The sequence below is a fragment of the Pelodiscus sinensis genome, chromosome 1 (genome assembly GCF_052426305.1).
Source record: "Pelodiscus sinensis isolate ZL-2025 chromosome 1, ASM5242630v1, whole genome shotgun sequence".
Taxonomy (NCBI): Eukaryota; Metazoa; Chordata; order Testudines; family Trionychidae; genus Pelodiscus; species Pelodiscus sinensis.
Genome location: NC_143052.1, coordinates 1697973 through 1720947, shown reverse-complemented (window position 1 = coordinate 1720947; position 22975 = coordinate 1697973). Strand labels below are relative to the sequence as shown.

General features: G+C 63.9%; 1 protein-coding gene and 1 long non-coding RNA gene across 6 annotated transcripts in view; both read right to left on the bottom strand.

The window, feature by feature from the left end:
- Positions 1 to 22975, bottom strand: part of LOC112547409 (C-type lectin-like) — a 416253-nt gene that overhangs the window by 130784 nt on the left and 262494 nt on the right. The window contains exons 1-2 of one of the 5 annotated variants that reach the window (XM_089777776.1): positions 3705 to 3848; positions 3398 to 3526 (exon numbers count right to left, since the gene is read on the bottom strand). The exons of 2 other annotated variants lie outside the window; for them this stretch is intronic. The gene's annotated coding sequence lies outside the window, so the exon portion shown is untranslated. Of the gene's footprint in view, positions 1 to 3397; positions 3675 to 3704; positions 3849 to 22975 lie in introns of those variants that run through there. 2 more of the 5 variants (XM_089777780.1, XM_075916721.2) reach the window with 2 other exon arrangements.
- LOC142825012 (uncharacterized) lies at positions 8781 to 14267 on the bottom strand. The gene is made up of 3 exons (XR_016348600.1): positions 14063 to 14267; positions 11156 to 11239; positions 8781 to 9300 (listed from the first exon to the last, which is right to left on the bottom strand). It is a non-coding gene; the product is annotated as an uncharacterized LOC142825012 (long non-coding RNA).

Here is a 22975-nt window from a genome sequence, read left to right as displayed (position 1 = left end):
GTGGCCTGTCGGCCCACAGCGCCCAATTCCAGCTGCCCCAGAGGGAGGGAACGGAGCAGGGAATCATCCAGTGATCCCTCCCCTGTCGCCCATTCCCAGCTTCTGACAGAGGCCAGGGACACCACTCCTACCATCTGGCGACCACGTCTGTACATAGCATTCAAGCTGCGGGCGTCCCATGGGTTTATGTAGAGGCAATACGATGTTCTCTGTCTCATTCTCGATTCCTTTGGAAATTACTCCTAACACTGTGTTTGCTTTTCTGCTGCCGCTGCCACTGAGCGGATGTTTTCAGAGAACGATCCACAGTGACTCCAAGATCTCTTGAGTAGTTGTAGCTAAATTAGTCATCATCATATTGCGTGCATAGTTGGGATTACTTTTTCCAATGTGCATTACTCTGCATTTATCAACATTCAGTTTCATTTGCCATTTTGTTGCCCAATCCCATAGTTTGGTGAGAGCTTTTGGAAGCTCTTCACAGTCTGCTTTGGTCTGAACTATCTTGAGCAGTTTGGGATCATCTGCAAATTTTCCCGCCTCCCTGTTTACCCCTTTCTCTAGATAATTTATAGATAAGTTGAATAAGATTGGTCCCAAGGACAGACCTTTGGGGGACCCCACTAGTTACCCCTCTCCACTCTGAAAACTGACCATTGATTCCTACCCTTTGTTTCCTGACTTTTAACCAGTTCTCAGTCCATGAAAGGACCTTCCCTCTTATCCCAAGGCAGCTTCCTTCACATCACAGCCTTTGGTGAGGGACCTTGTCAAAGGCTTTCTGGAAATCTAAGTACACTAAATCTACTGGATCCCCCTTGGCCACATGTTTGTTGACCCTCCTCAAAGAACTCTAGTAGATTAGTGAGGAAGAGTTCCCTTTAGAGAAACCATACTGACCTTTCCCCACCAAATTATGCTTCTCTCTGTGCTTGACAATTCTGTTCTTTACTATAGTTTCAACTAATTTGCCCAGCACTGACTTTAGACTTACTAGTCTGTAATTGCCAGGATCTCCTCTAGAGCCCTTTTGAAATATTGGTGTCACATTGGCTACCTTCCAGTCATTAGGTGCAGAGGCCGTTTTAAAGGACAGGTTACAAACCACAGTTAATAGTTCTGCAGTGACCCATTTGAGTTGTTTCAGAACTCTTGGGTGAGGCCATCTGGGCCCGGTGACTTGTTACTGTTAGTTTATCATTTTGTTCCAAAACCTCCTCTAATGACCCCTCAGTCTGGGACAACTCCTCAGCTTTGTCTCCTAAAAAGAATGGCTGAGGTTGGGAATCTCCCTTTTGTTCTCAGCAGTGAAGAACAATGCAAAGAATTCATTAGCTTGTCCGCTACGACTTTATCATCCTTCAGGGCTCCTTTAGCATCTCCATTGTCCAAGGGCCCCACTGGTTGTGTAGCCGGTTTCCTGTTTCTGATGGACTTAAAGAACATTTTGCTGTTACTTGTTGAGTTTTTGGCTAGCGGCTCTTCAAACTCCATTTGGTTTTTCTTATTACAGATTTACACTTAATTTCACAGGATTTATGCTCCTTTCTATTTTCCTCACTAGTGTTTATCTTCCACTTTTTAAATTATGTCTTTTTTTCTCACACTGCTTCTTTTATTTGGTTGTTAAGCCACAGTGCATTTTTTTGGTTCTTTTACTGTGTTTTTTAATTGGGGTACACATTTAAGTTGGGTCTCTATTACGATGTCTTTGAAAGGTTTTTATGCAGCTTGCAGGGATTTTACTTTTGTCGTTGGACCTTTTAATTTCTTTTTACATAAGAACATAAGAACATAAGAACGGCCGTACTGGGTCAGACCAAAGGTCCATCTAGCCCAGTAGCCTGTCTACCGACAGTGGCCAGCACCAGGTGCCCCAGAGAGGGTTGACCGAAGACAATGATCAAGCGATTTGTCTCCTGCCATCCCTCTCCAGCCTCTGACAAACAGAGGCCAAGGACACCATTTTATCCCCTGGCTAATAGCCTGTTATGGACCTAACCTCCATGAAATTATCTAGCTTCTCTTTAAACTCTATTATAGTCCTAGCCTTCACAGCCTCCTCTGGCAAGGAGTTCCACAGGTTGACTACACGCTGTGTGAAGAAGAACTTTCTTTTATTCGTTTTAAACCTGCTACCCATTCATTTCATTTGGTGTCCTCTAGTTCTTCTATTTAGGGAACTAATAAATAACTTTTCTTTATCAGCCCTCTCCACACCACTCATGATTTTATAGACCTCTATCATATCCCCCCTCAGTCTCCTCTTTTCTAAACTGAAAAGTCCCAGTCGCTTTAACCTCTCTTCATATGGGACCCGTTCCAAACCCCTAATCATTGTAGTTGCCCTTTTCTGAACCCTTTCCAAGGCCAAAATATCTCTTAACTAATGAAGGATAAACTTAATTGTTTCACCTGTTCCCTCCTTTTGTATACCTGTGTTTAAGTAAATTCTCTGTCACTAACATCCTCATTTTTGTGTAGTTTCTGAAATTAAATGCCACAGTGTTGGGCTGCTGAGGTGTTTTTCCCACCACAGGGATGTTCAATTTAATTATATGCTTATCACTATTTCCAAGCGGTCCAGCTATAGTCACCTCTTGGACCAGACCCTGTGCTCCACTTAGGACTGAATCAAGAATTGCCTCTCTCTTATGACTTTAGAAAACTTTGCCAGAACTTAGTCAGGAAGAGGGAGGAGGTTTAGTCCAGCCAAGAGACAGCCTGGTCAGCTGTGAGCAGGGCAGCCCAGGGGGCTGTAAGTGAGGAGTTTAAGGTAGACACTGGGGGGGGGGAAGCGAAAGTCTGATTTGGTGACAGAAGGCACCTTCACTGTCTGCTTGAGGCTTGCAGCGCGCTAGGGAGGAAATTAACCCATCAATGACAGTGGCTCAGAAAAGCCCAGCGAGCTTTGGAGAAGCAAGATCCGACTGTCAGGGAGTGAACCCCCCGGTTGGGTGCGGCACCAGAGGCGCGACCGGCCTTTCTCCAAGGGATGCGGGAGTGAGAGGGAGAGAAGGGGGCAGGTGTCAAGCACAGGACACAGCAGAGGAAACAGGCTGCGGGTGAGAGCGAGCAGCTGCCAGCCGGGGGTCACTGGCCGGGTACAGATCAGACCGTGGTCGGCTGCTGGGAAGAATCAGAGGTGGGAAGTGACAAAAGGAGTCGGAGAAAGTTCAGACTTGTCAGAGCGACGGCTGCCTGCTGTAGGAACCCTCCAAGGGAGAGCAGGCAGAGGGGTGGAGAAGGAGCCGCGCTGGTGACCAGACAGGGTACGAGTTACAGGAGGAGGCAGGATCAGCTCCTACTCCTATAGATACAGTGGAGCTGAGAGAAACAGCGGATGGGTCCAGCACTAGAAGGAAGGCAGGGGAGTTAGCTCGGGCTGGCGCGGTACCTGTAGGAGCGGGGAAGGAGCCGGAGTCTCGGGAGGCGAAGGACGTTCACCGAGCAGCAGCCGTGAGCGAAACGGAGCCCTAGAGCGACGCCCTGAAGGGGAAGTTGGGGTCGTCTCAGAGGCGGTGGCCTGTGAAGCGAAGGGTGAGCTGAGCGGAGCTCGGGGGGGAGGCTGTGACGGACTCCCCAGCGCTGTGTGAAATGGACTTACAGATACAACTCTGCATATATCAAAGGTGGGTGGGGCAAATCGCGTCCTGTGAGCTGTCAGTCTTCATGCCTCCAGCCAATGGGTCTGTGCATCTTACCTGGGGTGCTCAGCATCCTTGAGTGAGGAGCTAGGTGTGTGGGGGGCGACGTGCTTTAGGGTTTCAAATGTGCGAATGAAGCCAGCAAGGTGCTACCCACAGCGTCTAGGTGACCGACTGCAAACAAGCTCCTTTCTCCTTTGAGTCCTAGCGGTGGTTGGCCCTAGGAAGTCATGTGACCTCCCCAACTGGTAGGGGCCGGCCAGGCGACTTCCCTTGGAAGGGTGGGGTGTAGAACCAGAATTCCCGCCCAACGGGGGAATCTCCAAGCGTGGGAAGCGAGCGGCGTCTTGGTCCGTGGCTGGCGCGGCTCTCCAAGCGGAGGACTCGGGAGCCCAGGAGAGGAACCGCCCTGGCTGGAGGCCAAGCCAGAAGGAGAGCCGTGCAGGGGAGCTGGTGACACGTTTGCACTGAGGTTTTAGTGTGCGAATGAGCGACGTGTTTTCTGATATTCTGAGCCTGTCATCCCCTGTGCTCTGCCTGTTCTCACTTACAGCCACTGAACCCCCTGCTTGCACTTCCTACAGCACTTTCATTTGCTGCCAAACCCAGTGGAAATTATTGTTGCCGGGGGGGGGAGCAATGTTCACATTCCCCCTTCGTTGCTAAAGGGGGCTGGCCGAATAATCATGTGGGGTTCTGATCCCGTTTGGGGGGCGGGATCCCAGGAAGCTGGGTCCTAAACTGCATTTTCCTCAGACCTGACGAGACTCAGTGTCTGTATTGCTGGGGGGGGCGGATCTCAGCTCTGGGCCTGGGCTGGGGGAGACCAGGGAGCTGATCCAGCAGGACCGAGCAGTGACAAGCCCCAGAGAGCAAGATCCAGCTGCCCTGAGAGCTGGGGAAGGGAACCAAAGTAACTGTGGGTACGTCTACACTACAGAGTTAGTTCGAACTAACTTAGTTCGAATTAGTTAATTCGAACTAAGCTAATTCGAACTAACGCGTCTAGAACTAAAAACTAGTTCAAATTAGCGTTTTGCTCATTCGAACTAGCATGTCCACATTAAGTGGACCCTGAACAGGGCTTAAGGATGGCCAGAAGCAGTGCCGGCAGGGCATCAGAGGAGGACTTAGAGCGTGGAGATGCTGTCTCAGGCTAGCCGAGGGCTGCGCTTAAAGGGACCCGACCCCACCCCGGACAGACAGTTCTCAGGGGTGCCCCACTTGCAAACCAGTCCTGCCTTGGATTGCCCGGAGTGCCCACATTGGGCACATCACACCACTCGGCCATCAGACCGGCTGCACTTGCCGCAGGCTGCCATCTGGGGAGAGGGGGTAATTGGGGGGCTGCAGGAGAGCTTCCACCCCCAGAAGCCCTCAGAGCCAGCCCAGTCCTCCCCATCGGGGGCTCGTGCCCCATTCCTCCCTCACCTCCTTCCACTTACCCTTCCCTAGCCCCTTTTCTTGATGTACAAAATAAAGGACAATTGTGTTCAAAAATGGAATCTGTCTTTATTGAACAAAACTGGGGGAGACTGGGAAAAGGAGGTGGGAGAGGGGAAGAGAGAGGCTGGGAGAGGGGAGGGCAACTAAAATGATCAGGGGTTGGGAACAGGTCCCATATGAAGAGAAGCTAAAGAGACTGGGACTTCTCAGCTTAGAAAAGAGGAGACGGAGGGGGGACAGGATAGAGGTCTCTAAAAGCAGGGGTTGGGTGGAGAGGGTGCATACAGAAAAGTTCTTCATTAGTTCCCATAAAGAAGGACTAGAGGACACCAAAGGAAAGGAATGGGTAGCAGGCTTCAAACTAGTAAGAGAAAGTTGTTCTTCTTCACAAAGCAAATAGTTAACCTGTGGAACTCCTTGCTGCAGGAGGCTGTGAAGTCTAGAACTGGAACAGAGTTTAAAGGGAAGTGAGATCAAGTCATGGAGGTTGGGTCCATGGAGTAGTCTTAGCCAGGGGGTAGAAATGGTGTCCCTGCCCAAGGTTTGTGGAAGGCTGGAGAGGGATGGCACGAGACAAATGGCTTGGTCACTGTCTTCGGTCCATCCCCTCCAGGGTCCCTAGGGTTGGCCGCTGTTGGCAGACAGGCTACTGGGCTAGATGGACCTTTGGTCTGACCCAGGACGGCCATTGTAAGCTCAGGGCTCAGGGTCGGGGGTCTCAGTGGACCCCCTTGATTTTCATGCACACCTGCTCCTGGGTAGCCAGGCTGGCAGCTCTCCTGCCCTAGATGGCCACTTTCCTGTGCCTAGTGCGGAGATCGTGGACGAGGTCCACGATGTCCGCACTAGCCCAGGTGGGTGCCCGCCTCTTGCGGTCCCGGGCAAGCTCCCGGGAGCTGCCAGCCTGGTCCTGGGAAGAGGGGGAGGGCTGGGGGGCATCGGGTGGCTGGCTCGATCTGTGCCAGGTGCAGGGTCTGCTGGCTGGGTGCTGGCAGGCTTGCACCTGGCACGGGCACCGTAGCCAGCCCATGCCCCTTTAAGGGGTCCAGGGCTGGGAGGGGGGCATAGAGTTTCCCTGGTGTTGGCCAGAGTGGCCACCAGGGCAAGCTGGGGAGGGCTAGCCTCCCACTAGTTCGAATTAAGGGGCTACACACCCCTTAATTCAAACTAGTAAGTTCGAACTAGGCATAATCCTCGTAAAATGAGGTTTTCCTAGTTCGAACTAAGCGCTCCGCTAGTTTGATTTAAATTCGAACTAGCGGAGCGCTAGTGTAGCGGCTATGAATGTTGGTTCGAACTAACTCTGTAGTGTAGACAGACCCTGTTTGCTTTGGGCTCTCGGGCTGTGCAGCGTTACCCTCCCGCGCGCCTTCCCCCTCTGGCAGCAAAAGGAAAACCAATCCCACAAGCTCCCACGAGTGACAGAACGAGGCGCGTCCTGCCAGAGCCCTCGCTCGGCGCGCCCGGCTCCGGATGTGCACAAGGCGGGGGCCGGCCAGTAACCTCGCCTCTACAGGCTTCTGCTTAGAAAGCTCCCCACATCGCCGACTCCCTGGCCCGGGGAGGGAGCTGCCCCACCCGAGTGAAAACTCCTTTCTTCTAGGACCCAGGAAGAGATCGCATGGGGGCACCTCGCAGAGGGGTGTGACGGGGGCAGTCACAACCGGCCCCTCGGGGGTGACTCTCGGGGTGCTGACACGGCCACTGCCACTCGCCTTCCCGCTCTCTGGGGCTCCTCACCGCCCGGTCCTGCTGGGCCAGCTCCCTGGCCTCCCCCAGCCAAGGCCCCGGGCTGAGGTCCCTCCCCCCCGACAGGCAGCACAGACACTGAACCTCTTTGGGTCCGAGGAGAGCACAGTTTAGGGCCCAGCTTCCCGGGATGCCACAGACCCCAAAGAATTATGGAAGCCACCGTCGGCAATGGAAGGGGGAATGTGAACACTGGTCCCCCTCCTCCCCCGGAACAATTCCTTACAGTGACTTAGACAGAAAATAAAACTGAGATTATTCAGTACAAGCAGTGGGACTGAAGTGGTGGCACGTTACTGGATTTTAAGGGGAGCAGCCAGGTCACTGCTGCACCCCTGGGGGGGGGGGGGGTTGCCCCAATAGTGGTACAAAGGGGCCACTCAAGGTGTCAAGTGAAAGCGTATCTTATGCAGATTCTACATGTGCTATGCGTGTGATTGTGGAAGGCCTGAGTGTGACGTTAGAAGCATGGACTTTGTGTGGATACTGAATGTTTCTCTGTGTGCGGTTGAACTATGGGCAAAGCTCAGCCCATGGACATGCTAACGAACAAGTCTCTGTGGAACAAGGGCCCTCTATAGGCCAAGGACACCCCTCAAGAATGGGGGCTGATACCTGGGGGCTACCAGCAGGGGACACAGGGACAGGCCACGGGCCAGGTGACCTGCTGCAGCCAAGAAGAGACCAGGAAGGAGGGATAAAGATGCCATGTGGCTGACTCCATTTTGTTTTCAGATCTGCTCCTGACCCCAGATGTAGCCTCACAGGGAATCAGGAGCTGGGAAAAACTGTGGATCCATCCTGATGCTAGGATGTGCAACAAGGACTTTTAAACCAGCAGCTGCAACATCTCTGCTAGAGCCTGCATCGAGAACTGGGAGATTCGGTGCATGTAACGTACTGTACTTTAATAACCTCACTCTCATGCTTTTCTTTCTTGTAATAATAAACCTTTAGTTGTTAGATGCTAAAGGATTGGCCCAGCGTGATTTGTGGGTAAGGTCCGGAGGGTAAATTGACCAGGGATCTGTGGCTGGTTTCTTGGAACCGGACAGGACTTGTTCGGGGTAGGTGGGATTGGGTGCTAGGACCCCCCACCTGTGTATGAGGCCCGAGGCCATCTGGGGCACGGATATTGCTGGGGTGTTGGAGGGGTTTGCTCACGAGGCTTCAGGCTGGTCAGGCAGGCAGCTGAAGGCTCTGTGGGACTCGTTTGTAGCCTATTTGAGAAGGTCTCCAGTCTGGGGGCTGTAAGGAGCCCCAAATTTAAGCAATTTGCCCTGAGGAGACGCCCTCAGCTGCGCCAGACCCGGCCCGGCCCGTCACAAGTGGTAAGAAGCAGGAACGGGCAGAGCAAAGTAGGCTACAAATCAAGACTTGGCTAATTCGACACGGAGACCCCAGCACAAACTCTTCTCACACACCCTAAAACCTCTTTTCCAGCTGCCCCCCAACCAGGGCTGTCTCCCCACCCTGGGATCTTCGGCTGCTTCCATCAGGGGCAGCCCAGCCAACAGCCCCAGGCCTCTGCTTCCCTGTTCTTTTGGTTAAAGAACTGAGGCCTCTCCCTACAATCACCGCTAGGACGGAAGGACAAAAGAGAGAGTTTGAAATTGCCCATTATGAAGACATGGAGGGTAACACCGTGTCTCTCATTCACACACTGAAACCCACCACCTGGGGTGGTGCAGGCGGGGGGCCCCTCCTCCCCTCCAGGGGGGCAGGCCGAGAGCTTCCCAGCAGGGCAGGCAGCGCTGGGGGCGGGAGCCGGGGGGCTGGGAGATTTGCTGGGGCCTTCGCTGCTGGCGGCATCTCGGGGCCAGTCGCACAATTTCGGTGGCTGTTGGGCACCACCTGCTGTGTGCAGAGGGACCCCGGGGCCGGTCCGGGCTGCAGCCGAACTCCAAGGGCCTCAGGCCGCCAACCGGGGACCCCTGGGGCTGCGGCTGGGCCGGGCGAGCGCGAGGAGACCCCCCCCCTTCTCGCAGGCTGGGCCGGGCAGCAGACAAGGGGACGTGCTGAGGGGTCTGCGGGGGGAGGACACCCCGTAGGCCGGAGGGAAGGGAAGGGAAGTTCCCCGGGTCACACCACCGCCTCCGGCAGGGCTGGGCAAGGAGCCAGGAGCCGGGCTCAGCGCTTTCTGGCGCGTGTCCCTGCCCGTGGCAGAGGGAGGCCCGAGAGGGAGGGACACGCTCAGAGCTGGATGCTCAGGGGACGTTTATTTCACGGCGCGGGGATTGCAGAGCCGAGCGGGGGGGCGACAGGGGAAGACGGGGGGAGGCAGCGTCACACCGATGCGCCGCAGCAGGGACCTTGCAGCCAGGGCGCCGGAGGGACCCGATTCACTGCCCGGGCGTTGCGGTGCCCTCACGCGCGGCGAGCTGCTTCCCACGGGATTCTTGCTTACAGACGAACGGGAATGTCCGGTCGCAGGGATAATCGTGCCATTGGTTAAACCCTGGAAAGGCAAACAGCACTGAGGTGGGAGGGGCAGGCTGGGCCCTCCCCAAACCCATCGGCTGTGTCTAGACTGCCATGATTTTCCGCAAATGCGTTTAATGGAAAAGTTTTTCCGTTAAAAGCATTTGTGGAAAAGAGCATCTAGATTGACACGGAGGCTTCTCTGCAAAAGCCCTTTTTGTGGAAAAGCGTCCGTGCCCATCTAGACGCAGTTTTGCGCAAGAAATCCCCGATCGCCATTTTCGCCATCAGGGCTTTTTGCGCAAAACAGTTTTTAGCATCTACACTGGCCCCTTGCGCAAAAGCATTTCCGGAAAAGGGCTTTTGCCCGAACGGGAACGTCAAAGCATTTGCGCAAGAAGCACGGATTTCGGACAGTAGAACGTCGGTGCTTTTGCGCAAAATCAAGCGGCCCATGTAGACAGCTGGCAAGTTTTTTGCGCAAAAGCGGCCACTTTTTCAGAAAAACTTGCCAGTCTAGACACAGCCCTGGGCCTGGCCCCGAGTGGGGGGATGGTGCCTGAGCGCCCAGAGGCTCCGTGGGACGGGGAGACCCCTGCCCCGGGTGCTCCTGCTCCTACCCCAGCCCAGCCACAGGGCAGGGGCCAGCAAGAGACCTGCCCCGGGACGGGGGCACCACTCAGGGATGCTGAGCGGCTGCCCCAGCCCGGCGCCCTCCACATCCTGCCCTCCGGGGCCTGGCTGTCCCCATGGGCACGTCTGCGCCAGGCAGGGCCCAGCCGCCGGCCGAGGGGACGTGTCCCTGCCCAGGAGCCAGTGTGCATAGAACACGGTCCTCCCTCGGGCACCGCTCCCCCTGCTTTGGGGCTGGCCGTGCCCTGCCCGGCTCCCTGCAATGGATTCCTGCCCCCGTGGCCAGAGAGCGGGGGAAGGGCGGCCCTGAGGTGGGCTCAGCCCCTCAGCAGCACCCCAGGCCGCAGGGAGCTCCGTGGGGCGCATGGGCCGTTCTCAGCACCCTGCTCCCTGGGGGGCGGGTTCTGCTGCTGTTTGACTCTGTCCCCGTCCAGTCCCGGCAGCCCCGACTGGGCCCACCTGCCAGCACCCGACTGATGGACAGAGCCTGTCCCTGATGATTGTGCCAAGACACACGTACCAGGGGCAGAGTTAAGGTTACAGGAGCAGCCTTGGACAGGCTCTTCCTCAACTCTGGAACTATCAGGTTCCTTTAACACATTTTTGATTATGAATTATGAACAGTTGGTAAAGGTAACAAATAATTCATGTTTTAGTAAATGGTTAATCAATTACACAGAGCCCAGCGGGGCAGCTGGCGGTTCCTTGTCACCGTCGTGTGTCACCATCTAACACACTGGGGTCATGGGAGGACCAGGCGTGTCGCAGGGAGAAAGGAAATTGGTGGGAGACCCCGTCCCTGCCCCCGAACCCCCCCACAGACCCAGCGCCAATGAGGATTGGACAGGGGATTCGCTGTGACAGGACTTGTTCGGGGTAGGTGGGATTGGGTGCTAGGACCCCCCACCTGTGTATAGGCCCGGGGCCATCTGGGCCACGGATATTGCTGGGGTGTCAGAGGGGTTTTGCTCGGGAGGCTTCAGGCAGGCTGCTGAAGCGCTCTGTGGGACTGGTGTGTGGCCTGTGTGGGGAGGTCACCAGTGTGGGGGCTGTAAGGAGCCCCGGATTTGAGCAATTTGCCCTGAGCGGACGCCCTCAGCTGTGCCCAGACACGGCCCGGTCCGTCACAGTTGGCACCGAGGTTTGTTGCAGGGATTGGTTCCCGAGTTCGAGTTGCTGTGGTGCGGTGTGTAGTTGCTGGTGAGAATATGCGTTCAAGGCGGGGCCGGTGGGCAGGGGGCTGCTCTCAAGGCACTTACCGGGGAAGAGCCTTCGGCTGCGCTCAGGAGGGCCGCGATATCCAGCATGGCCTGGCAGATGTTCTTCCCAAAGCGCCTGGAGTCCTGGGGGGAGACAGGGCCTGGTTAACAGGGGCAGCGCGGGAAGCCCCAAGAGGGGGCGGGTCCCAGGCTCCCGGCTCGCGGGGGGGGGCTGGTTAACAGGGGCAGCGCGGGAAGCCCCAAGAGGGGGCGGGTCCCAGGCCCTTGGCAGAGGGGTGCTGGGGGGACAGGCAGGATGGGGGCCCATCGTGCTCCGGAAGCGGGGTGCTGCCCCAGGACAAGCCCCATGGGGTAGGACGGGGAGAGGGTCAGTGGAACCGTCCTGTCCCGCTGAGGACTGGGAGGGAGTTGGAGAGGGGCCGCCGGGGGTCGGGGGTCGGTCCGGGCTGCCCTCTGAGGTTATGTCTACATGTAGTTACACTACAGTGTTATTTCGAAATAACGCATCTACACAGAAATGCGAAATAGCAGAACCAGGTCCGGCAGAGGGCCAGGTCAGGACTTACTGTGTGGGGCTGCTGCCTGAGGCTAACTGAGCTCTGTGCTTAAGGGGACCCCCCGGCAGCCAGTTCTCAGCTTTCCCTGCTTGCTTGCCCACCTCGCTGAGGGACAGCAAAGCATTTGTCTCTGCGTGCTCTGGTGCGCTCACACGGGACACCACTGCACTCGGCAACATGGAGCCGGAGCTGCCCTGGGCACGCTGGTGCTTCTCGTGGACGTGTTGCTGCGAGCCTGGCTGCACTGTCTGCAGGCTGCCGTCCGGGGGTGTCACGTTGCTGAATTGGAGGGAAGCAGCCAGATCGCTGCTGCACCCCTAGGTGGGGGTGTTGGCCCCAGAAATTGGTATGGGGGGGAGCCATGTGGGGTATTGAATGGGAGCTTATTGTTTGTTAATCTTATGTACACTATTTATGTGAGTGTATAATGTCTTTGTGTGTAGGTAGGAAACTGTAATCTGTGTGGAAGCTGAATATTTCTGTGAATGTGGTTAAGCATGGCTATGGACAGGCTGAGTAGCAAAGCCCTGTGGGACAATGGCTCTCAATAGGCTATGGACACACCCAAAGAATGGGATTTGTCACCTGAGGGCAGCCAGCAGGAAATATAGAGATTGGCCTCTGACCAGGTGACTTGCTGCAGACTAGAAGAGAGGCCAGGAAGGAGTATAAAGAGGCCATGTGGTCGATGCCATTTTGTTCTCAGCTCAGCACTTCATCCCAGAGGCAGCACTGCAGGGATTGAAGAGCCCGGAAGACCTGTGAACCCATCCTGATCGTAGGATGTGCAATAAGAACTTTTAAACCAGCAGCTGCAACATCTCTGCTATGAGCCTGCATCGAGAACTGGGAGATTCGGTGCATGTAACGTACTGTACTTTAATAACCTTACTCTCAGGCTTTTCTTTCTTGTGTTAATAAACCTTTAGATATAGATTCTAAAGGATTGGCCCAGCGTGATTTGTGGGTAAGATCCAGAGGGTAAATTGACCAGGGATCTGTGGCTGGTTTCTTGGAACCGGACAGAACTTGTTCGGGGTAGGTGGGATTGGGTACTAGGACCCCCCACCTGTGTATAGGCCCGGGGCCATCTGGGGCACGGATATTGCTGGGCTGTCGGAGGGGTTTTGCTCGTGAGGCTTCAGGCAGGCAGCTGAAGCGCTCTGTGGGACTGGTTTGTGGCCTGTGTGGAGAGGTCGCCAGTCAGGGGGACTGTAAAGAGCCCCGGATTTGAGCAACTCGCCCTGAGCGGACGCCCTAAGCTGTGCCCAGACACGGCCTGGTCTGTCACAGGGGGGTCCATCGGGGGCTGTCAGTATCCAGGAGACCCTGCGGGAGAGCGTCCACCCTGAGGAGCACGAAGAGCCTCCCTGGTCTGCCCCACTGGGGGCTGGTGCCTCATTCATCCCTCACTTAACCCTCCCCAACCCCCCTTCCTGGTGTCAAATAAAATACACCTATTTTCATGAACACAAACTCTCTTTAACAAAACTGGGGGGGGAGGGAATGAAACTCTGGTGCGACTGGGGACGGAGGTGGGAGGGGGGAAGCCTGGGAGGAGGGAGCTGGAAGGGGGAAGCCAGGGGAAGAAGGGGGAGGGGAAGCTCAGGGCTCAGGGTCGGGGGTCTCACTGGACCAACCTGACTTTCATGCTGACCTGCTCCTGGATTCACATGTGGCCGTTGGTGGCCAGGCTGGCAGCTCTCCTGCCATAGACGGCCGCAATCCTCCATCTAGGGCTGAGGTCATGGACCTTGGGGGCATCCCCCCCAAACCTGAGTAAGGTCCATGATCTCCACCCTGGACCAGGAAGGCGCCCGCCTTCTCCAGGCCCTGGCAGGCTCCGGGGAGCTGGCAGACTACTCCTGGGGGCGGTGGAGGGCTGGCTGCCAGTGGCTTGCTGGCTCATGTTTTGGGGCCACTGGGTCAGGGCAGTGGCTGCTGGCTCTGGGCAGGCTTGGAGCTGGCCCAGGCTCTGTGGCCAGAGTCAACCCCTTTAAGGGCTCCGGCGAGGAGGGAGGGAGAGGAGTGTTCTTGCTTGAGGCTGGAGTAGCCACCAGGGCACCCTGGGAAGGCCGGAGGCCCCCGGCCTCGATAGAAGTGTCTACACAGCGCTCATTTCGAAATAGCTCTTTGGAATTTTGCGTTACTCCCCGTGGAATGAGGTTTCCCAAACTCGAAATAAGGGCTCCGCTAGTTTGGATTCATTTTGAAATAGCGGTTTGGCTGCGTAGTCGCTGGGAAGGTGATTCGAAATAAGGGCTGTTATTTCAAAACGACTTTGCTGCGCAGACAGACCCAGGCTGGCCAGGCGTTCCCCAGGGCGCATCTCCCAGGGAGAGCTGGGACAGCTGCTGAGCACCCGCCTGCCGGGCCGGGGCCGACTCACCGTCTCGGGGCTGGAGAACTTGCTGGAGATGTGGAACGTCAGCAGGTTCTCGCCAGAGATGATGTAAGAGACGCCGTAGCCGTCGTCAGCAACCTGCGGGGACAGAGAGGGATGGGCCGCGGCGCGGGGAGCCAGTCGGCAGGGGAGCCCGGCAGCCAGAGTCCGACGGGGCCGCGCAGCCGCGGGGGGGAGCCCGGCAGCCAGAGTCCGACGGGGCCGAGCAGCCGCGGGGGGGAGCCCGGCAGCCAGAGTCCGACGGGGCCGAGCAGCCGCGGGGGGGAGCCCGGCAGCCAGAGTCCGACGGGGCCGAGCAGCCGCGGGGGGGAGCCCGGCAGCCAGAGTCCGACGGGGCCGCGCAGCCGCGGGGGGGGGGGGGAGCCAGAGTCCGACGGGGGCCGCGCAGCCGCGGGGGGGGAGCCAGAGTCCGACGGGGGCCGCGCAGCCGCGGGGGGGGGGGAGCCAGAGTCCGACGGGGCCGCGCAGCCACGGGGGGGAGCCAGAGTCCGACGGGGGCCGCGCAGCCGCGGGGGGGAGCCAGAGTCCGATGGGGGCCGCGCAGCCGCGGGGGGAGCCAGAGTCCGACGGGGCCGCGCAGCCGCGGGGGGAGCCAGAGTCCGACGGGGGCCGAGCAGCCGCGGGGGGAGCCAGAGTCCGACGGGGGCCGTGCAGCCGCGGGGGGGGGGGGAGCCAGAGTCCGATGGGGGCCGTGCAGCCGCGGGGGGGGAGCCAGAGTCCGACGGGGCCGTGCAGCCGCGGGGGGGGGGCCAGAGTCCGACGGGGCCGTGCAGCCGCGGGGGGGAGCCAGAGTCCGACGGGGCCGCGCAGCCGCGGGGGGGGGGGGAGCCAGAGTCCGACGGGGCCGTGCAGCCGCGGGGGGGGAGCCAGAGTCCGACGGGGCCGTGCAGCCGTGGGGGGGGGAGCCAGAGTCCGACGGGGGCCGTGCAGCCGCGGGGGGGAGCCAGAGTCCGACGGGGCCGTGCAGCCGTGGGGGGGGGAGCCAGAGTCCGACGGGGCCGTGCAGCCGCGGGGGGGGGGGGAGCCAGAGTCCGACGGGGGGCCGTGCAGCCGCGGGGGGAGCCAGAGTCCGACGGGGCCGTGCAGCCGGGGGGGAGCCAGAGTCCGACGGGGCCGTGCAGCCGGGGGGGGGGGAGCCAGAGTCCGACGGGGCCGTGCAGCCGCGGGGGGGAGCCAGAGTCCGACGGGGCCGTGCAGCCGTGGGGGGGGGAGCCAGAGTCCGACGGGGCCGGCCGCGCCGCGGGGGGGGGGGAGCCAGAGTCCGACGGGGCCGTGCAGCCGCGGGGGGGGAGCCAGAGTCCGACGGGGCCGTGCAGCCGCGGGGGGGAGCCAGAGTCCGACGGGGCCGTGCAGCCGCGGGGGGGGGGGAGCCAGAGTCCGACGGGGCCGTGCAGCCGTGGGGGGGGGAGCCAGAGTCCGACGGGGCCGCGCAGCCGCGGGGGGGGAGCCAGAGTCCGACGGGGCCGTGCAGCCGCGGGGGGAGCCAGAGTCCGGCGGGGGCCGGGCCCGCGGGGGGGGGAGCCAGAGTCCGGCGGGGGCCGCGCAGCCGCGGGGGGGGGCAGGTCGATGGGGCCGTGCAGCCGCGGGGGGAGCCAGAGTCCGACGGGGCCGTGCAGCCGCGGGGGGGGAGCCAGAGTCCGACGGGGGCCGCGCAGCCGCGGGGGGAGCCAGAGTCCGACGGGGCCGCGCAGCCGGGGGGGGAGCCAGAGTCCGACGGGGCCGCGCAGCCGCGGGGGAGCCAGAGTCCGACGGGGCCGCGCAGCCGCGGGGGGGAGCCAGAGTCCGACGGGGCCGCGCAGCCGCGCGGGGGGGGGGAGCCAGAGTCCGACGGGGGCCGTGCAGCCGTGGGGGAGCCAGAGTCCGACGGGGCCGCGCAGCCGCGGGGGGGAGCCAGAGTCCGACGGGGCCGTGCAGCCGTGGGGGGAGCCAGAGTCCGACGGGGCCGCGCAGCCGCGGGGGGAGCCAGAGTCCGACGGGGCCGTGCAGCCGTGGGGGGGAGCCAGAGTCCGACGGGGGCCGTGCAGCCGCGGGGGGGAGCCAGAGTCCGACGGGGGCCGCGCAGCCGCGGGGGGGACCCAGAGTCCGACGGGGCCGCGCAGCCGCGGGGGGGAGCCAGAGTCGGCCAGGGCCGCGCAGCCGCGGGGGGGGGAGCCAGAGTCCGACGGGGGCCGCGCAGCCGCGGGGGAGCCGAGTCCGACGGGGGCCGCGCAGCCGCGGGGGGGGGGAGCCAGTCGGGCGGGGGGCGGCCGCGCGGCGCGGGGGGGGGAGCCAGAGTCCGACGGGGGACGCGCAGCCGCGGGGGGAGCCAGAGTCCGACGGGGGGCGCGCAGCCGCGGGGGGGGGAGCCAGAGTCCGACGGGGCAGCGCAGCCGCGGGGGGGGGGAACCGAGTCGGAGCCGGGGGCAGCGCAGCCGCGGGGGGGAGCCAGAGTCCGACGGGGGCCGTGCGGGCCGCGGGGGGAGCCAGAGTCCGACAGGGGCCGCAGCCGCGGGGAGCCAGAGTCCGGCGGGGCCGCGGCCGCGGGGGGGGAGCCAGAGTCCGACGGGGGCCGTGCAGCCGCGGGGGGAGCCAGAGTCCGACGGGGGGCCGGCGCAGCCGCGGGGGGGAGCCAGAGTCCGACGGGGCGGCGCGGCAGCGGCGGGGAGCCAGAGTCCGACGGGGGCCGTGCAGCCGCGGGGGGAGCCAGAGTCCGACGGGGCCGCGCAGCCGCGGGGGGGAGCCAGAGTCCGACGGGGCCGCGCAGCCGCGGGGGGGGGGAGCCAGAGTCCGACGGGGCCGCGCAGCCGCGGGGGGGAGCCAGAGTCCGACGGGGCCGTGCAGCCGCGGGGGGGAGCCAGAGTCCGACGGGGCCGCGCAGCCGCGGGGGGAGCCAGAGTCCGACGGGGCCGTGCAGCCGCGGGGGGAGCCAGAGTCCGACGGGGCCGCGGCGGCCGCGGGGGGCCAGGTCGGGGCCGCGCAGCCGCGGGGGGGAGCCAGAGTCCGACGGGGCCGCGCAGCCGCGGGGGGAGCCAGAGTCCGACGGGGGCCGCGCAGCTTGCCCCTCAGCCCCGCCTGCATTGCCCCGGCCCATGCCTGCTCCCCCACCCCCCCTGCCCCCACCCCGCCTGCATTGCCCCTAGCACCCCTGCCCCATCGCTCCCCCACCCCGCCTGCATTGCCCCTAGCACCCTCTGCCCCATGCGCTCCCCCACTCCGCCTGCATTGCCCCCAGCACCCCCTGCCCCATGCGCTCCCCCACCCCGCCTGCATTGCCCCCAGCACCCCTGCCCCATCGCTCCCCCACCCCGCCTGCATTGCCCCAGCACCCCTGCCCCATGCGCTCCCCCACCCCGCCTGCATTGCCCCAACACCTGCCCCATCTTCCCCCCACTCATGCCTGCACAGCCCCCCCCCCTGCCCCATGTGCTGCCCACCCGCCTACCGTGCTAGCACCCCTGCCCCATCGCTCCCCCACCCCTGCATTGCCCCAACACCCCACCCCTTGCGTCCCCCCACCCCGCCTGCATTGCCCCAACACCCCCCTGCCCCATGCCCTCCCCCACCCCGCCTGCATTGCCCCCAGCACCCCTCCCCCCTCCCCCACCCCGCCTGCATTGCCCCCAGCACCCCCTGCCCCATGCGCTCCCCCCACCCCGCCTGCATTGCCCCCAGCACCCCTGCCCCATGCGCTCCCCCACCCCGCCTGCATTGCCCCAAGCACCCCCTGCCCCATGCGCTCCCCCCACCCCGCCTGTATTGCTGGGCGCCCACACCGCCCGCCCCAGCCCCCCCCCATGGCCCCGCCTGCATTGCCCCCGCCCCCCTGCCCCATCGAATCACTACTTCCATCTCTTTGTTCGGCCACCCACCACTTCATCGTAAGATCACCAGCCCGTGTCGTTGTTTTCATGCCCCCTGTTGCAAATCGGTCCCCGCCGACCTGGGTTTCATTTCGGCCCCCTCTTCGTCGGGACCATCGGCTGTGGCTAGTTATTCCGACGCCCCGCAACCACGAAATGATCTTCACCCCGTATGGACATTTTCGGCCTTTTCTTCATCGGACCACCCCACTAAGGCACTCCGGGACATTTCGACTTCTCCTTCCATCAACGAATACTACCCCGTATAAGGTTATCCGATACCCCCTCTTGCCCGTGGACCACCGGCCTGGACCGCTGACGCCCTGATCGTGGTCCCCGCCCGTATACCGGTTTCTTTGGCCTTACCTGCTGGTCGACCACCTACCCCGCTGGTTTGTTTCCTAGCACGGGTGGTCTTCACCCGTGGTGGCACCCCGACACCCCTGTTACGTGATACACCGGCCTGGTTAACCCCCACCCCGCCCCACGCTCCCCCCACCCCCCTGCATTTGATGCGCTCCCCCACCCCCCCACCCACACCCCTGCATGGTTATTTCGGCTCCCCCCCCCACCCCTGCATTAGAATACTACATGGCCTGGCCTTCCCCTGCGCCCCCTACCCCTGTGGCTCCCCCACCGGCCTAAGTTCCCGCTTTCGACGCCCCCCGTAATCCCCCCGCCCGCCTCTCGTTCCTTTTCCGTACCCCCTGCTTCATGGCCTCCCCCCATGGCCTCCGGGCTTCGGCTGACCCCCCCCCCTGCTCCCCCCCACCCCGCCTGTGCTCCCCCCACCCCCTTCATCTCCCCCACCCCGCCTGCATTGCCCCCAGCACCCCCTGCCCCATGTGCTCCCCCCACCCCTTCCCTGTGCCCCAGCCCCCTGCCCCCGCTCCCCACCCCCCGCCTGCGTTGCCCCCGACACCCCTGCCCCATCGCTCCCCCACCCCGCCTGCATTGCCCCCAACACCCCCTGCCCCATGCGCTCCCCCCACCCTGCCTGCATTGCCCCAACACCCCCTGCCCCATGTGCTCCCCCACCCCGCCTGCATTGCCCCAGCACCCCCTGCCCCATGCGCTCCCCCCACCCCGCCTGCATTGCCCCCACCCCCTGCCCCCCTCCCACCCCATGCAGCTGCCCCCACCCCACCCCGCCTGCATTGCCCCCAGCACCCCCTGCCCCATGCGCTCCCCCACCCCGCCTGCATTGCTAGCACCCCTGCCCCATGCGCTCCCCACCCGCCTGCCGTCCCAGCACCCAACACCCCCTGCCCCATGTGCTCCCCCACCCCGCCTGCATTGCCCCAACACCCCTGCCCCATGCGCTCCCCCCACCCCGCCTGCATTGCCCCAGCACCCCCTGCCCCATGCGCTCCCCCACCCCGCCTGCATTGCCCCCAGCACCCCCCCATGCTGCTGCTCCCCCCACCCATGTGCTCCCCCACCCCGCCTGCATTGCCCCCAGCACCCCCTGCCCCATGCGCTCCCCCCACCCACCCCCCGCCTGCATTGCCCCCAGCACCCCCTGCCCCATGTGCTCCCCCCACCCCGCCTGCATTGCCCCAGCACCCCCCTGCCCCATGCGCTCCCCACCCCGCCTGCATTGCCCCCAGCACCCCCTGCCCCATGCGCTCCCCCCACCCCGCCTGCATTGCCCCAACACTCCCCTGCCCCATGCCCCCCACCCTGCCTGCATTGCCCCAACCCCCCCACCCCCCTGCCCCACCCCTGTGCTGCTGCCCCCACCCCTCCTGCATGCATGCCCCCACCCCTCCCCCCCCACCCCGCCTGCCCCATGCGCTCCCCCCACCCCGCCTGCATTGCCCCCCAGCACTCCCTGCCCCATGCGCTCCCCCCACCCCGCCTGCATTGCCCCCAGCACCCCTGCCCCACTCCCTGCCCCCACCCCGCCTGCATTGCCCCCAGCACTCCCCTGCCCCATGCGCTCCCCCCCACCCCGCCTGCATTGCCCCCAGCACCCCCTGCCCCATGCGCTCCCCGCACCTGCATTGCCCCCAGCACCCCCTGCCCCACTCCTGCCCCCGCTCCCCCCCACCCCGCCTGCATTGCCCCCAGCACCCCCTGCCCCATGCGCTCCCCCCACCCCGCCTGCATTGCCCCCAGCACCCTCTGCCCCATGCGCTCCCCCCACCCCGCCTGCATTGCCCCCAGCAACACCCCCCCTGCCCCCAGCACCCTGCCCCATGCGCTCCCCCACCCCGCCTGCATTGCCCCCAGCACCCCCTGCCCCATGCGCTCCCCCCACCCCGCCTGCATTGCCCCCAGCACCCCCTGCCCCATGCGCTCCCCCACCCCGCCTGCATTGCCCCCAGCACCCCCTGCCCCATGCGCTCCCCCCACCCCGCCTGCATTGCCCCCAGCACCCCCTTCCCCATGTGCTCCCCCACCCCGCCTGCATTGCCCCCAGCACCCCCTGCCCCATGCGCTCCCCCCCCCCCCACCCCGCCTGCATTGCCCCCCAGCACCCCCTGCCCCATGCGCTCCCCCCACCCCGCCTGCATTGCCCCAGCACCCCCTGCCCCATGTGCTCCCCACCCCCGCCTCCCCCACCCCGCACTGCCCCCCAGCACCCCCTGCCCCATGTGCTCCCCCACCCCGCCTGCATTGCCCCCAGCACCCCTGCCCCATGCGCTCCCCCCACCCCGCCTGCATTGCCCCTAGCACCCCCTTCCCCATGTGCTCCCCCACCCCCACCTGCATTGCCCCAGCACCCCCCTGCCCCATGTGCTCCCCCCACCCCGCCTGCATTGCCCCCAGCACCCCCTTCCCCATGCGCTCCCCCCACCCCGCCTGCATTGCCCCCAGCACCCCCTGCCCCATGCGCTCCCCCCACCCCGCCTGCATTGCCCCAGCACCCCCCTGCCCCATGTGCTCCCCCCACCCCGCCTGCATTGCCCCTAGCACCCTCTGCCCCATGCGCTCCCCCCACCCCGCCTGCATTGCCCCAGCACCCCCCTGCCCCATGTGCTCCCCCCACCCCGCCTGCATTGCCCCCAGCACCCCCTGCCCCATGCGCTCCCCCCACCCCGCCTGCATTGCCCCAACACCCCCCTGCCCCATGCGCTCCCCACCCCGCCTGCATTGCCCCTAGCACCCCCTGCTCCATGCGCTCCCCCCACCCCGCCTGCATTGCCCCAGCACCCCCTGCCCCATGCGCTCCCCCCACCCCGCCTGCATTGCCCCAACACCCCCTGCCCCATGCGCTCCCCCCACCCCGCCTGCATTGCCCCAACACCCCCTGCCCCATGTGCTCCCCCACCCCGCCTGCATTGCCCCCAGCACCCCCTGCCCCATGCGCTCCCCCCACCCCGCCTGCATTGCCCCAACACCCCCCTGCCCCATGTGCTCCCCCCACCCCGCCTGCATTGCCCCAACACCCCCTGCCCCATGCGCTCCCCCCACCCCGCCTGCATTGCCCCAGCACCCCCTGCCCCATGCGCTCCCCCACCCCGCCTGCATTGCCCCCAGCACCCCCTGCCCCATGCGCTCCCCCCACCCCGCCTGCATTGCCCCCAGCACCCCCTGCCCCATGCGCTCCCTCCACCCCGCCTGCATTGCCCCCAGCACCCCCTGCCCCATGCGCTCCCCCCACCCCGCCTGCATTGCCCCTAGCACCCCCTGCCCCATGCGCTCCCCCCACCCCGCCTGCATTGCCCCCAGCACCCCCTGCCCCATGCGCTCCCCCCACCCCGCCTGCATTGCCCCCAGCACCCCCTGCCCCATGTGCTCCCCCACCCCGCCTGCATTGCCCCCAACACCCCCTGCCCCATGCGCTCCCCCCACCCCGCCTGCATTGCCCCAACACCCCCTGCCCCATGCGCTCCCCCCACCCCGCCTGCATTGCCCCCAACACCCCCTGCCCCATGCGCTCCCCCACCCCGCCTGCATTGCCCCAACACCCCCTGCCCCATGCGCTCCCCCACCCCGCCTGCATTGCCCCCAGCACCCCCTGCCCCATGCGCTCCCCCCACCCCGCCTGCATTGCCCCCAGCACCCCCTGCCCCATGCGCTCCCCCCACCCCGCCTGCATTGCCCCCACACCCCCTGCCCCATGCGCTCCCCCCACCCCGCCTGCATTGCCCCCAGCACCCCCTGCCCCATGTGCTCCCCCCACCCCGCCTGCATTGCCCCCAACACCCCCTGCCCCATGCGCTCCCCCCACCCCGCCTGCATTGCCCCTAGCATCCCCTGCCCCATGTGCTCCCCCCACCCCGCCTGCATTGCCCCAACACCCCCCTGCCCCATGCGCTTCCCCCACCCCGCCTGCATTGCCCCCAGCACCCCCTGCCCCATGTGCTCCCCCACCCCGCCTGCATTGCCCCCAGCACCCCCTGCCCCATGCGCTCCCCCCACCCCGCCTGCATTGCCCCTAGCACCCCCTGCCCCATGCGCTCCCCCCACCCCGCCTGCATTGCCCCCAGCACCCCCTGTCCCATGCGCTCCCCCCACCCCGCCTGCATTGCCCCCAACACCCCCTGCCCCATGCGCTCCCCCCACCCCGCCTGCATTGCCCCAACACCCCCTGCCCCATGTGCTCCCCCCACCCCGCCTGCATTGCCCCCAACACCCCCTGCCCCATGCGCTCCCCCCACCCCGCCTGCATTGCCCCAACACCCCCCTGCCCCATGCGCTCCCCCCACCCCGCCTGCATTGCCCCCAGCACCCCTGCCCCATGCCCCCCCCACCCCGCCTGCATTGCCCCTAGCACCCCCTGCCCCATGCGCTCCCTCCACCCTGCCTGCATTGCCCCCAGCACCCCCTGTCCCATGCGCTCCCCCCACCCCGCCTGCATTGCCCCAACACCCCCTGCCCCATGCGCTCCCCCCACCCCGCCTGCATTGCCCCAACACCCCCTGCCCCATGCGCTCCCCCCACCCCGCCTGCATTGCCCCCAGCACCCCCTGTCCCATGCGCTCCCCCACCCCGCCTGCATTGCCCCAACACCCCCTGCCCCATGCGCTCCCCCCACCCCACCTGCATTGCCCCCAGCACCCCCTGCCCCATGCGCTCCCCCACCCCGCCTGCATTGCCCCCAGCACCC